Here is a 14697-nt window from a genome sequence, read left to right as displayed (position 1 = left end):
GGGACCGAAAGTAAGCTGTGAGGAGGACACAAATAGTCTGCAAAGGGATATAGACAGGTTAAGTGAGTGGGCAAGAAGGTGACAGATGAAGTATAATGTGGGGAAATGTGAGGTTATTCACTTTGATAGGAAGAGTAGAAAAGCAGAATTTTTTTAAATGGTGAGAAACTATTAAATATTGGTGTTCAGAGAGATCTGGGTGTCCTCGTACAAGAAACACAGAAAGTTAACATGCAGATGCAGCAGGCAATTAGGAAGGCAAATGGTATGTTGGCCTTTATTGCAAGGGAGTTGGAGTACAAGAGTAAGGAAGTCTTGCTACAATTATACAGGGCTTTGGTGAGACCATACCTGGAGTACTGTGTACAGTTTTGGTTTCCTTATCCAAGGAAGGATATACTTGCCTTTAAGGCAGTGCAACAAAGGTTCACTAAATTGATTCCTGGGATGAGAAGGTTGTCCTGTGAGGAAAGATTAAGTAGAATGGGCCTTTATTCTCTGGAGTTTAGAAGAATCAGAGGTGATCTCGTTGAAACATATAAGATTCTATGCTTTGAGATATGAGAAAAGATTGGATAGGCTGGGGTTGTTTTCTTTGGAACAAAGGAGGCTGAGGGGAGATTTAATTGAGGTATATAAAATTATGACTGGACTAGATAGAATGGATAAGGAGGACCAATTCCCCTAGCAGAGGGGTCATTGACCAGGGGGCATAGATTTAAAGTAATTGGTAGAAGGATTAGAGGGGGGCCGAGGAGAAATTTTTTCACCCAGAGGGTGGTGGGGTCTGGAACTCACTGCCTGAAAGGATGGTAGAGGCAGAAACCCTCAACTCATTTAGAAAGTACTTGGATGTGCACTTGAAGTGCCATAACCTACAGGGCTACAGACCAAGTGCTGGAAAGTGGGATTGAGCTGGATAGCTCTTTCTCGGCCGGCACAGATATGATGGGCTGAATGGCCTCCTTCTGTGCCGTAACTTTCTATGATTTTATGATTCTATGATTCTGAGGGGACTTGACAGGGTAGATACTGAGAGTTCTACTGGCGAGTCTAGAACTAGGGGGCATAGTCTCAGGATAAGGGGTCAGCCATTTAAGACTGAGATGAGGAGGAATTTCTTCACTCAGATGGTTGTGAATCTTTGGAATTCTCTACCCCAGAGGGCTGTGGATGCTGAGTCATTGAGTATATTAAAGGCTGAGGTAGATAGATTTTTGGACCCTGGGGGAATCAAGGGTTATGGGGATCGGGCGGGAAAGTGGAGTTGAGGCCAGAGATCAGCCATGATCTTATTGAGTGGCGGAGCAGGTCCGAGGGGACGAATGGCCTAGTCCTGCTCCTATTTCTTATGTTCTTATGGTCTCATGTTCTGGCATTACTATAATAGGTCCTAGAAATTGTGACAATTGGTTTCCCTATGGGAATCTGTTATATTTATGTTTTCTGCAGGGAGAAGAGGAGTGGAGGAATGCCGAGCAGGTAAGATTGAGCCAGAGGAGGACTGCACCCGGTTGCCATCACCGACCTCCAAACGCACACACAGGCAGTGGTGGATTGATCTGGATTAATCTGAGGTGCAGTGTCTGCATAGGTTAATGTTGCCATTGGAAGCTGTGACAGAGTTGTGCCAAATGCTGGAAGAAGCCTGCTACCAACCTGTGCCATGTGATTGGCATTACCATTGGCAGCCAATGTTGCTAATGCACTCATTTTTTTTGGCTCTGCCTCCTACCAGGCTAGCAACATCTGCAGTGTAGCCAATGTGATGTCCAATGATGTATGGGACAAGTGATTGATGCATGGTGCATATATCATTTGCTTTTCTGCTGACAAGTAATACATAGCATGGCTACCCAGTGTCACCACACTGCTGCATTTCTCAATGTAATGGTGTCCTTGATGTAAATCAGAAGGTTCCTGCTTCTCTTTTGGGAGCACTACTTGCTCCTCATTACCTGTGTCCTCTGATACAGCCTGCACTACCTCCTGAAGCTCACAAATTGCGTCCTCTGGGATGTGTGTAGCTGTGCTGTTATTTGTAAGGGATGCAGGGTGCTGTGAGGTGCTGTCCTGTCATGGCCCATTGGCAGTGCTGGGAGGCTACTGTTTCAGGCTTAAAGTGACAGAAAAGTGACTAATGTTACAAAGCTGTCTCCAAGACACATTTTCCAACACAGCTCACAGCATTATATACTAATTTTATATGCTGATTGAGTTGTGTGTATGCCTTTATGAGACTGAGTGATAAATGGGGAATAAGATGTAATAAGTGAGTGGTAAGAACTTGTATTTATAAAGTGCCTTTCACATCAATAGGATTTCCAAAATAGCTTTGCCCCTAATTAATTACTTTTGAAGTGTAGTCACTGCTGTTATGTAGACAAATGTGGTAGCCAATTAGCACACAGCAAGGTCCCACACACAAAGCAATGAGATTTGTTTTTATTTTTTCTTGGGATGTGGGGGATGTTGGCAAAGCCACGTTAATTGTCCATCCCTAGTTGACCTGAGAAGGTGGTGATGGGTCTTCACCTTGGACTACAGCAGTCCTTGTGGTGATGGTGTTCCCACAATGGTATTAGGTAGGGGATTCCAGGATTTTGACCCAGCATTTATGCCATTTTTCCAGGGTTTCCATGACTCTTCTGCTAAAGTCATTGCAGATGAGAGAGGGAACCTCCACAGAAATTCACCCCCGGGATATACCATGGCTTTGAATTGTAAGCTATAATGTTTAGCCTATGGGTATCCATGGTCAGCAATAAAAACGCGTAATTACATAGAATTACATAGAATGTACAGCACAGAAACAGACCATTCGACCCAACAGGTCTATGCCGGTGTTTATGCTCCACACGAGCCTGCTCCCTCCCTACTTCATCTAACCATGTCAGCATATCCTTCTATTCCTTTCTCTCTCATGTGTTTATCAAGCTTCCCCTTAAATGCATCTATGTTAGTCGCCTCAACTACTCCTTATGGTAGCAAGTTCCACATTGTTAAGGGAAGGTCTTGTCTGACTAACTTGATTGAATTTTTTGAGGAGGTAACTAGGAGGTTCGATGAGGGTAGCACGCTTGATGTAGTCTACATGGATTTAAGCAAGCTTTTGACAAGGTCCCACATTGCAGACTAGTCAGAAAAGTAAAAGCCCATGGGATCCAAGGGAAAGTGGCAAGTTTGGATCCAAAATTGGCAGGAAGCAAACAGTAATGGTTGATGGGTGTTTTTATGACTGGAAGGCCGTTTCCAATGGGGTTCTGCAAGGCTCAGTACGAGGTACCTTGCTTTTTATGGTATATATCAATAATTTGGATGTAAGGGGCATAATTAAGAAGTTTGCAGATGATACAAAAATTGGCCGTGTGGTTGATAGTGAGGAGGAAAGCTGTAGACTTCAAGAAGATATTAATGGACTGGTCAGGTGGGCAGAAAAGTGGCAAATGGAATTCAATCTGGCGAAGTGTGAGATAATGCATTTGGGGAGGGCAAACAAGACAAGGGAATACACAATAAATGGGAGGATACTGAGAGGTGTAAATGAAGAGAGAGACCTTGGAGTGCATGACCACGGATCCCTGAAGGTAGCAGGACAGGTAGATAAGGTGGTTAAGAAGGCATACGGGATACTTTCCTTTATTAGCCGAGGCATAAGAGCCGGGAGGTTATGCTAGAACTGTATAAAACACTAGTTAGGCCACAGCTTGAGTACTGCATACTGTTCTGGTCACCACATTACAGGAAAGAAATGATTGTACTAGAGAGGGTACAAAGGAGATTTACGAGGATGTTGCCAGGACTGGAGAGTTTTAGCCATGAGGAAAGATTGGATAGGCTGGGGTTGTTTTCTTTGGAACAGAGGAGGCTGAGGGGAGATTTAATTGAGGTGTATAAAATTATATGGGGCCTAGATAGAGTGGATAGGAAGGACCTAGTTCCCTTAGCAGTGGGGTCAATAACCAGAGGTCATAGATTTAAAGTAATTGGTAGAAGGATTAGCTGAGGACATTTTTTTTCACCCAGAGAGTGGTAGGGCTCTGGAACTCCCTGCCTGGAAGGGTGGTAGAGGCAGAAACCCTCATCGCATTTAAAAGGTGCTTGGATGTGCACTTGAAGTGCTGCAACCTGCAAGGCTTCGGACCAAGAGCTGGAAAGTGAGATTAGGCTGGATGGCTCTTTTTCGGCTGGAACAATTACGATGGGCCGAATGACTTCCTTCTGTGCCATAAAATTCTTTGATTCTATTCTCTGGGTCAAGAAGTTTCTCCTGAATTCCCTATTGGATTCTGGTCTCCCCCACAAGTGGAAACATCTTCTCTATGTCTACCCTGTCAAACCCTTTCATAATCTTGAAGACCTCTATCAGGTCACCCCTCAGTCTTCTCTTTTCCAGAGAAAAGAGCCCCAGCCTGCTCAATCTTTCCTGATAGGTATAACCCCTCAGTTCTGATATCATCTCAGTAAATCTTTTTTGTACCTTCTCCAGTTCCTCTATATCCTTTTTATAATATGGAGACTAGAACAATTCACAGTACTCCAAGTGTGGTCTAACCAAAGTTCTATACAAGTTTAACATAACATCTTTGCTTTTCAATTCTATCCCTCTAGAAATGAACCCCAGTGCTTGGTTTGCTTTTTTTATGATCTTATTAACCTGCATCGCTACTTTTAGTGATTTGTGTATCTGTACCCCCAGATCTCTCTGCTTCTCTACCCCATTTATTTATTAGACTCTTATTATCCAAGCAGTATGTGGCCCTCTTATTCTTCCTACCAAAATGTAATACCTCACACTTATCTAGATTGAAATTTATTTGCCAATTACACACCCATTCTGCAAGTTTATTAATGTCTTCCTATATTTTGTCGCAGTCCTTCTCAGTATTAACTAAACCTCCAATTTGGTGTCGTTCGCAAATTTTGAAATTGTACTTCCGATTCCCAAGTCCAAGTCGTTTATGGGAACAACTGTGGCCCCAGCACTGATCCTTGTGGAATATCACTTCCCACCTTTTGCCAGTCTGAGTAACTACTTTTAACCCCAACTCTCTGTTTTCTGTTTTGTAGCCAGCTTGCTATCCATTCTGCTGCTTGTCCCCTGACTCCACATGCTCTGACCTTAGTCACGAGTCTACTATGTGGCACCCTATCGAAGGCCTTTTGAAAATCCAAATATATTACATCAAATATATTACATCAAGCATGACCTTCCCTTTTGAAATCCATGCTGACGAATGTGTGTGCCTTGGCATGGACCAGCAGTAAATGTGCAATAATTTGCCCAGCAACACTTAGTGCCATGCAAGTATAGGCCATGATCCTGGTAAATGAAACTGCTGGGTGGGCTTATCTTGTCAGCTTAAGGCATTCCATCTGTTCCCAGACCTTGTGGCACTGTGTGTAGCATTGAACGTGGCTGCTTCCTCCTATGAGGCATACTGCCCTCTGTCCTCTGAGGAGAGTGCTCCAGAGTGACAAGCAGGGTAAAATGCCTCATACCCACCTCATACAGCAGCACCTGCATTTCACCAGCCACCAAACCAGGTTCAATGAACTACTCCATTGCTAGCCCAAAGATTCCATATTCTGCTTGACATCTATTTTGTTAACCATTGGGTATTGCCAATCACTTGCTTGTCCCACAAAGCTTTTCAAAAAGCTCAAATATGCATTAAAAGTATTTCCAACCTTTGTCAAGCCTAATGCAATTTTTGCCCCTTATTTTTAAAGTTTCCTGTCATCCCTTGTAAGCAGCCCTTTAAGGTTTTTACCACACAATTTCCTAACCTGATCTCATGAGCTCCCAGTGCCAGTCCCATTATGGAATGGGAGTTCAGCACCTTTATTAAAATAAGACTGACCCCAGAAGTCCTGGCTGGGCCATTTTATCCAATTGGGCAGGTGTGAATCTTGCCCATCTCCCACTGTTCCACACATGGACCTGAAAATCACCCCTGATGTCTCTATGCACGTTTTAGGTTTCATTCTGCAATTCTGACATGATTACTCTTTACTGGTTCGTAGCCAATGATGATTTCGCGCATCAAATAATGTTGATGTTTTTCCATTTCATCCTGTTCCAGCGCTGAACCATTGCAAATTAAAAATCTCTAATATCCTTTAAATGGGGGAAACATCTGGTCTAATAAGCTGAGATTGTAGTATCTCAAGATTCATATCCTGCCCTGTCTCTGAGTCATCACCTCCTTCCTGAGGTGGTTACCAATAATCTCGACTAGGCTATTGCAGTTTCCTTCCTGAGGCCCTGCCAGTTTCCTTTTTCAATTCTAGCACCACCTTTTCAAAGACTGAAGCTCCCATCTGCTACAGTTACAATCATTAGCAAAAATTGTTTTGAATCTGTTTGCTCAAGATATTCAGATAGAGAATAATTGTTAGATTTTTTGTGAAAAAATCATTAGAGAAATTTCAATCTCTTGCCTAAATGCTATTCTTGCTCACTTGTGCATGTATTGAATGCTGCTGCAGTGGGTCATGGGAATAATCAGTATGGTATGTTATAGGGGTAATTTCCCAACTTTGTGCTATCAGCAGGGAGCCTTGCCCACCGGAACCGCACATCAGAAGTTTGGGCGATGTGGGAAGGTGGTGCACCGCGAGGATGGACGTGTCGGGCCACCAATGGCGGGCGCATGGGGGTGGGGTGGTTGGAGGCGAGATGTCATGTGTGTCGTCACCACACGTAACCAATCCAAGGAAAGATGACTATGAGATTTAACACTAGTGGTCATGAATTAACAAGTTTGGTGTGACAGATTGGGCTCAATTTTAAAACAGAAGTCCGGGTGTATTAGGGGCGGGGTGGGGGGGTGGGGGAGAAAATCGTGTTTTTTTTGAGCGGGCAGAATTCCTGGCTCCAATACGCTAAAGAACGCGTACAACCCAGAGGCATCTGGGTGCGTGCGCCATTCCCAAACCCGGAAGTTCCGCCGGATATTTAAACTAACATTTCATGTCCTTAAAGTACATGAAATGTGTATGATTGTAATTAATTATGCAGGCAAGCGATTTCAACGCTGCCTCAGCATGTTTCCCGTGCTGTGTGAAACACGCCATAGTGAAAGAGTCATGTTTCAGCCAGTAGCCATTTGGACATTTAAATCCCTGTTTGACAGATGGGGATAAAAGGTGAGTTATTCCAGCAGGGCACTCAGTTCTCTCAGACAAACTTTTGGCTGGGAGATCTTCGTGCTAATACTGAAAATTCTTGGTTTACACTCAGAATTGTTCTGTTTACACATATTTACCAACTTTTCGGACCCCCTCAAACTGACACCATCAGGATGGGGGGGGGCACGATGACTCCCGTACCTGTGCCACCATTCCACTAATGCAGGAGTTGGACTCCTCCATCCTCTGCACTACTGTGGAAGAGTGTGTGTGACACCTGTTCCATTACCTCGCAAATGTGCTGCTGTCCCTTGATCATTCTCGTTTTAAAGGATGGCCCCCAGGGTTCAGCATCTGCGTCCAGCTGAGCAGAGCCTGGAGAGGAGTGCGCCCACTGACAAGGACTCTCCAAAGTTACCCCTGCCACCGGTGTCTGCTCGTGCTCACTTGTGTGTGGTGACTCACCAGGTACCAACCCAACTAACTGACTACTAGGACCCACCGGGGTGTGAGTATCTGCCCTGGTGGATGGCTCACTAAGATGTGACGGTGTGCCCTCAGAGGCCTGGAGCTCTTCTGAGGAATCGCCTTGTGCTATCACTGCAGTCGTTGAAGGGCCTGTAAAAGAACAGAAGGCAACATTCAGCATCATCACAGATGTGTCATGTTGTGATAAGCGTACTGAGGTGTTCAACATGCCAAGCATTGTTAACATCAATTCATGTTGTGTGTGATAAATGTTAAAGTTGTGTCACCTGACATTTGTGGGGTGCCAGTCTTGGGGTCCCCGACGGACAGGCGCTCAAGGGTGCGGCTGATCTCCAGGGTCTCCTCCTCTGCGTCTGTGAGGACCACTATTTGTGGAGGCACCCCCTCCAGTCCTCGCCCTCTCGCGTGCATTTTGCGTTCTCTTCTCCTAGAAGGGGAGAAAGTACAGACGTGTGAGTGAGTGATGGTGAAGTGGTCAACTGATGAATGCATTGCTTTGGATGAGGCTGACCGTGCAAGAGGTGCATCAGAGGGTGAATATGAGACAGAGACATCACATTGGATCAGTGGTGGGGTCACAAGTGAGGAGGTGAGGAAGTGCTCAGGAAGTGCAGGTAAGTTGAGGATGAGCCTTAAGTGGGTGTGAGGAGTGATATAATAGAGTAGTCCTGGCAGTGCAGAATGAATTGGTGGGGGGGGTGGTTGCGGGTGGTTGATGTGCACCACAGAATGCAGGAGAATCAGTAAGTGTACTCACTTTTGCTGACCTAGTTAGGTCATTGAAGCTTCCTGCACTGGACCCAGGTGCGGGATATGTTGCTGCTGCTGGTGACCTCTGCTGCCACCTCGAGCCACTCCTTCTTGGTGGCCAAGGCAGGGCACTTCCTCCTGTCGGCCAGGTAAAATAGTTCCCTCCTCCATCTCACCCCGGCCAGTAGCCGCTGAAGTGAGGCATCGCTGAATGTTGGAGCAGCCTTGCCCCTGTGCTGCTCCATTGGGTCTTCTGGCTCTTTGCTCAAGCAAAATCCATTGGAGCAAGGTCTCTTTAAATGTAGACCCTCCAACTGACAGTCTGTCATGCAAGTTCGCAGTCTGTCCGCTGCATAGCTTTCGGACGGCAAACCTGGAAACATAATTAATGGCCACCAATTAAGTCACGATCGCATGGGGAAAGGTAACTTTTTATTATTCGGGTTTGCCGCGCTCCCATTTACCCCCCTCCCCCCACCGCTGCCATCCCGCCATCCTTTTAAAGTTGAGCCCTTAATGTGGGTTATTCCATTCCTTTCTTCCCCCATGCTTAAAGCATGACTTCTGTGCAACATCTTCCCACTTTTTAGTCGGCTCATGGCTTGTTACATAGTTTTTTTATCAGCTCCAAGTGACACACCATTAGAGCAGCTGTCTGCAGTTCTTGTGACAGGCCTTTATCAGCAAACCCAGTTTGATTCTCAATTTGTTACTCTTTGCTTGAGCCAAACTTGCAGTGTTCAACCAGTTTCCAGAAGTTTCAGATAAATGATTTTATGATTTTTGATGGTTTTTGACCATGCTGGTGGAGCAATGTCCTTTCATATTGAATATATCTTAGCACAAAGTTGTCATTAAATTTTTGCATCATCTTTTGATAGTTATTTTTAAGATCTTATATCTCAAATGTACACGTTTTATAAAAGTGTTCCACATCTTTTTCCATTTCGTAAACAAGAGCGCTGACCTTTCCTTTCCCGTTTTCTTTGTGGTGCTTTTTTGCAATTCTGACCTGGTTTGCTGAAATTGAAGATTTTCAGTGGATCAAAGTTAGGCATATCGAATATATTCTTTACTTGACCAATTTATTCAGGGCTCATTTCACTTTCTGACACCATTTCATAAAACTAGACTGAGGCTTGTGTTGGTTTTCAACTGATTTATTAACAAACAAAGCTTCACATTTTCATTACTGTCTTACAAGCTCAAGGAGACTTTTTTCTCTCTCACAGATTCATAGCTCTGTCTCCTCTAAAGTGGAAGTGCTTACCCTGAAACTCTGAGACTCACCTTTGTCACTTCCAGAAGCAACTACTATAATGCTTGCTGGCTGGCCTCCCATCATAGAATCATAGAATGATATGGCATAGAAGAAGGCCATTCGGCCCATTGTGCCTGTGCTGGCTCTTTGAAAGAGCTATCCAATTAGTTCTATTCCTCATAGCCCTGCAAATTTTTCCCCTTCAAATATTTATCCAATTCCATTTTGAAAGTTATTATAAGTCTGCTGATAAATCTCCCCTTAACCTTCTCTGCTCTAAGGAGATCAACCCCAGCTTCTCTAGTTTCTCCACATAACTGAAGTCCCGCATCCCCATGTAATAAATCCGACCCTGACACCTTATGGGTGAAAGAAAGTCTTGCATTTATATCGCGCTTTTCACGACCTCAGGACGTTCCAAAGTGCTTCACAGCCAATGAAGTATTTTTGAAGTGTAGTCTCTGTTGTAATGTAGGAAATGCGGCAGCCAATTTGCACACAGGAAGCTCCCACAAACAGCAATGTCATAATGCCCAGATAATTTGTTTTTAGTGATGTTGGTTGAGGGATAAATATTGGCCAAGGGATAAATATTGGCCAGGACACCGGGGATAACTCCCCTGCTTTTCTTCAAAATAGTGCCTTGGGATCTTTTATGTCCACCTGAGAGGGCAGACGGGGCCTCAGTTTTTAATGTCTCATCCAAAAGACGGCACCTCCAACAGTATAGTGCATGATCAGTACTGCTCTGAAGTGGTAGCCTAGATTTTTTTGTGGCCAAGTCTCTGGAGTGGGATTTAAACCCACAACCTTCTGATTCAGAGGCATGAGTGCTATCAACTGAGCCACAGCTGACACGTGGTCATAAAGCGTTCTTTATTAAGGTGATCAAACCAAGCATAAATTAAAACAATTGCAACACTCAAGCCATAGTTATAAGGACAGAATAATATCAACCCATTTTCTCCTGAGTAGAAATGCTCGACCTGCTTGGGTGTTTCCTTCTTCTTTGTAGTTTCTTCCTCTCCTACTGACCTCTTACAATCACCTGTACTTATCCTGGTCTTGCAATCGGTACAAGCCCGACCCTTGCACCCGGAGCCTCGAAATGTGATGTTGTTTTTCCAAATAACAAGGTTGGGAAAGTTAAGGTTGATTGGTTATTGTCAGCTGGGTGAGTTTAGACTGGAAGGAGACGAGGCCGCTCAGCCATGAGCTAATTTCTTTAACAGACTGTTATTGTCCAGAGCTACAGTGATTGAGATGAGGCTGGTCGACCCTGAGCAGCTTATCTCAACAAAGCATTTTAGTAAAAATTTTTAAAGGCATTACCTAGGATTACAGTAGCTACGTTAAACACAGGTTATTGCAGCATTTTAGCTTTAACTGTTTTATTGCCAGGCAGAGTAATTAAAATTATATGTAAACCATACCTTCGTGGGCTCTTGCTCAAATCCTACTTGACCTGTCCATTCTTATACCTGGCACCATTCTAGTAAATCACCTCTGCACCCTTTCTAAGGCCTTGATATCCTTCCTAAAGGGTGGTGCCCAGAATTGGACACGTTACTCTAGCTGGGGCCTAACCAGTGATTTATAATGGTTTAGCTTAACTTCCTTGTTTTTGTACTCTATGCCTATATTTATAAAGCCAAGGATCCCATATGCCTTTTTAACAGCCTTCTCAACATGTCCAGCCACCTTCAAAGATTTGTATACATACACCCCCAGGTCTCTCTGTTCCTGCACCCCCTGAAAAATTTGGTTTAGATTGTATTTAGTTTATATTGCCTCTCTTCATCATTCCTACCAAATGCATTACTTCACACTTCTCGGCGTTAAATTGCATCTGTCATGTGTCTGCCCATTTCACCCATCTGTCTATATGCTCCTGAAGTCTGTTATTATCCTCCTCACTGTTTACTACATTTCCGAGTTTCGTGTCATCTGCAAACTTTCAAATTATGCCCTGTATACCCAAGACCAGGTCTTTACTATATATCATCCTTTTCCCTTCCTAAAATTGAACTGGTCTAAAACTCCACTGCTTATGTCCTGTTCCACACTAAAGGGGGGATTTTCATTCCCTGCACCTGGCAGAAATTGGGTGGTAAAATCAAAGCGGTAGAAGTACAGCTGGCTTTCCTCCTCATCGGCATTTTCTCACCCCTGGTTTAATATAGAGCTGAGGCATCCGCCCCACTCAGGCAGGAGCCTCATGTATACATTTAAATAGAGTCCTATAACGCAGATAGGACCCGTAAACCATTATTATGGCCTATACGGGACTAAATCTGGCGCACTGTATCGGGACTCCCATTTGGGATGAGAAACTCAACAGTTTTAGTGAAATGAGGCCCAGCCCTCAAAATTGTCCAAGCCTCCCGCTGCACTACCCACCCAGGTGGCCGTCCACCCAAAATATAAATAAGCCCCCGAGGTCTCATTCATCTATAAGACCTTTCCTCACTAACCTTCACTGGCTCCCTGTCCTTCAACATAATGAATTTAAAATCCATATACTTGTCTTTAAATCCTTGCATGGCTTTGCTCCACTCTATCTCTGCAAGCTCTTCTAACCCTATAACCCTTCTCAAACACTCAGGCCCTCCTTGCCTTTCATTCATCCCTTCCTTCACCCCACCATTGGTGGTAGCTCTTTCAGTCAAATTGGTCTTGCTCTCTGGAACTCTCTCCACAGACATCCTCACCACTTTAACTCTCTTTCCACCTTTAAAAATATGATCAACACTTATTTCTTTAGACAAGCTTTCCACCCCATTTCCTAATTTCTGTCTTTCTTGCTTGACATTCACTCCCAATCACCATCTGTAAATTACTTTGGAACATTTTTCTACTTTAAAGGTGTTATAAAATGTTACTCAATACTGTATAAGTAGAGATATTTAATGGGAAACAAAATAGCATACCTGTGTGTCACAATGGACTGTGTGATTGTTCAGAGATTCACAGTTAATTCATAGCTCTTCTTCAATCAGACTGTAGCCAGTATTAGGGGATTGTCAATTGCCCCTTTACCTATAGAATGTGGACCACAATGAGAAAATTACAAGATAGCAAAACAATTGAGGGGTTCAGATAGCATCACAAAATGCTCAAATTACTTAGTTCATACTCGTGATCTCAACCTAGGAATTACTTAACTGTCTTTTACTCCCTCCTATTTCCTTTCTCAACAATCTGGTAAGGCAAGGCCGTTGTTTGCACTGTTGTTGGACCAAAAAAATGAATGTTATTTGTAAGCAGCATTTGCATCAAGGTAACATTTTTAACCTTTTAGATTGAGATTTATTCAATCTAGTCAGGCTCTTAATCCTCATTCATGCCTTTGCTATGTTTAGACTTGATTATTCCAATGCTCTCCTGGCTGGCCTCCCATCTTCCACCCTCCATAAACTTGAGCTCATCCAAAATTTTGCTGCCCGTATCCTAACTCGCACCAAGTCCCATTCTCCCATCACCCCTGTGCTCGCTGACCTACGTTGGCTCCCGGTCCGGGAACGCCTCGATTTTAAAATTCTCATCCTTGTTTTCAAATCCCTCAATGACCTCGCCTCTCCCTATCTCTGTAACCTCCTCCAGCCCTACAGCCCTCCGAGATCTCTGCACTCCTCCAATTCTTGCCTCTTGTGCTCCCCAATTTTAATCGGTCCACCATTGGCGGCCAGGCCCTACGCTCTGGAATTTCCTCCCTAAACCTTTCCACCTCTCTACCTCTCTCTCCTCCTTTAAGACGCTCCTTAAAACCTACCTCTTTGACCAAGCTTTTGGTCACCTGTCCTAGTGTGGCTTGGTGTCAAATTTTGTTTGATAACGCTCCTGTGAAGCTCCTTGGGATGTTTTACTATGTTAAAGGTGCTACATAAAAGCAAGTTGTTGTTGTTAATGCTTGATAATAGGAGATGTTTTCTTCAGTGCATCAAGTGAGGCAGGAAGGATCTATTCTCTCCAGCTGTGTATGTAAACTGAAATTGATAACAGCTTATAGTATCTGATCTACATCAGTGGAAGTCTGTGAGGTCTTAGATTAGTAATTATAATTTCAGAAAATTCTGACTCCAATAACAATCATAATATTTTAATCTGTAATTTTGCAGAAAACCAAGAAAGATCAAATGGTTTTATTAACAAATGAAAATGACCTGTTGTGATATCCATCAGATTGGCAATGGACTAGTTGGACGCCATTCTCCATGATAATCCTGCCCTATATACTCAGCATTTTCTGAACAGATTAAATATTTATTCCCATGGTTGTACCCTTTAGTCTTGTGCTGCCTTTTCTGCGTCCTTTGATCCTGCGGCGATTAAAGATCTTTTTATGCGTATATGTGGAATAACAGAATAGCTGATGTAGCCAATTATAAAAGATTCAATTTAAATTAATAATTAATGGAGATTATTTTTTGTGCCTTCCATTCAATTACGCTCAAAACATAAAGCAAAAATGGATTCGGAGTGTATTCAGCTGCCTCCAGGCTTGCTGTTTCACACCATAAGCGATAAAATTATTTTGACAAGCCCTTGCTTTTTAACATTGAAAATTCCAAAAATAAAACTCAATGGATGTTAATGAAATGGTGGCAAATTTACAAAACCAAATGAATATTTATAACTTTCCTTCAGTATTTCAGCACTACAGCTGTTCTCTTCTGTGTAGATTTTCTCTGTACAAATATTTATACAAAAATGCATTTCAGTATGAGTGGAACTTATCAATCTTGATAAATTAAAGGCAAGCAATAATATCATGCATCATTTTCCAAATATGACTTTGATGTTCAAATGTTGTATTATAAACATTTCTCTGTTAAACATGTACAAGCTATAGATGATAAAATATTGCTGCACTCATAATGAAGATTGGTAATGCTTTCAGATGGACTTAAGGAAGATCAGAACATCAGATTAATTTGCATTTAATAACCTTTGGAATGTTATGACAATAGCATCATGATGCAGTTCTTTAAAAAAATGGCTGTGAACTCATTAATATTGTTAAATGTATTTTTAATTAAAAAGATCAAAGATTTTGGGAATGC

Source organism: Heptranchias perlo, chromosome 18 (genome assembly GCF_035084215.1).
Source record: "Heptranchias perlo isolate sHepPer1 chromosome 18, sHepPer1.hap1, whole genome shotgun sequence".
Lineage (NCBI taxonomy): Eukaryota > Metazoa > Chordata > Chondrichthyes > Hexanchiformes > Hexanchidae > Heptranchias > Heptranchias perlo.
This window is presented reverse-complemented; position numbering follows the sequence as displayed.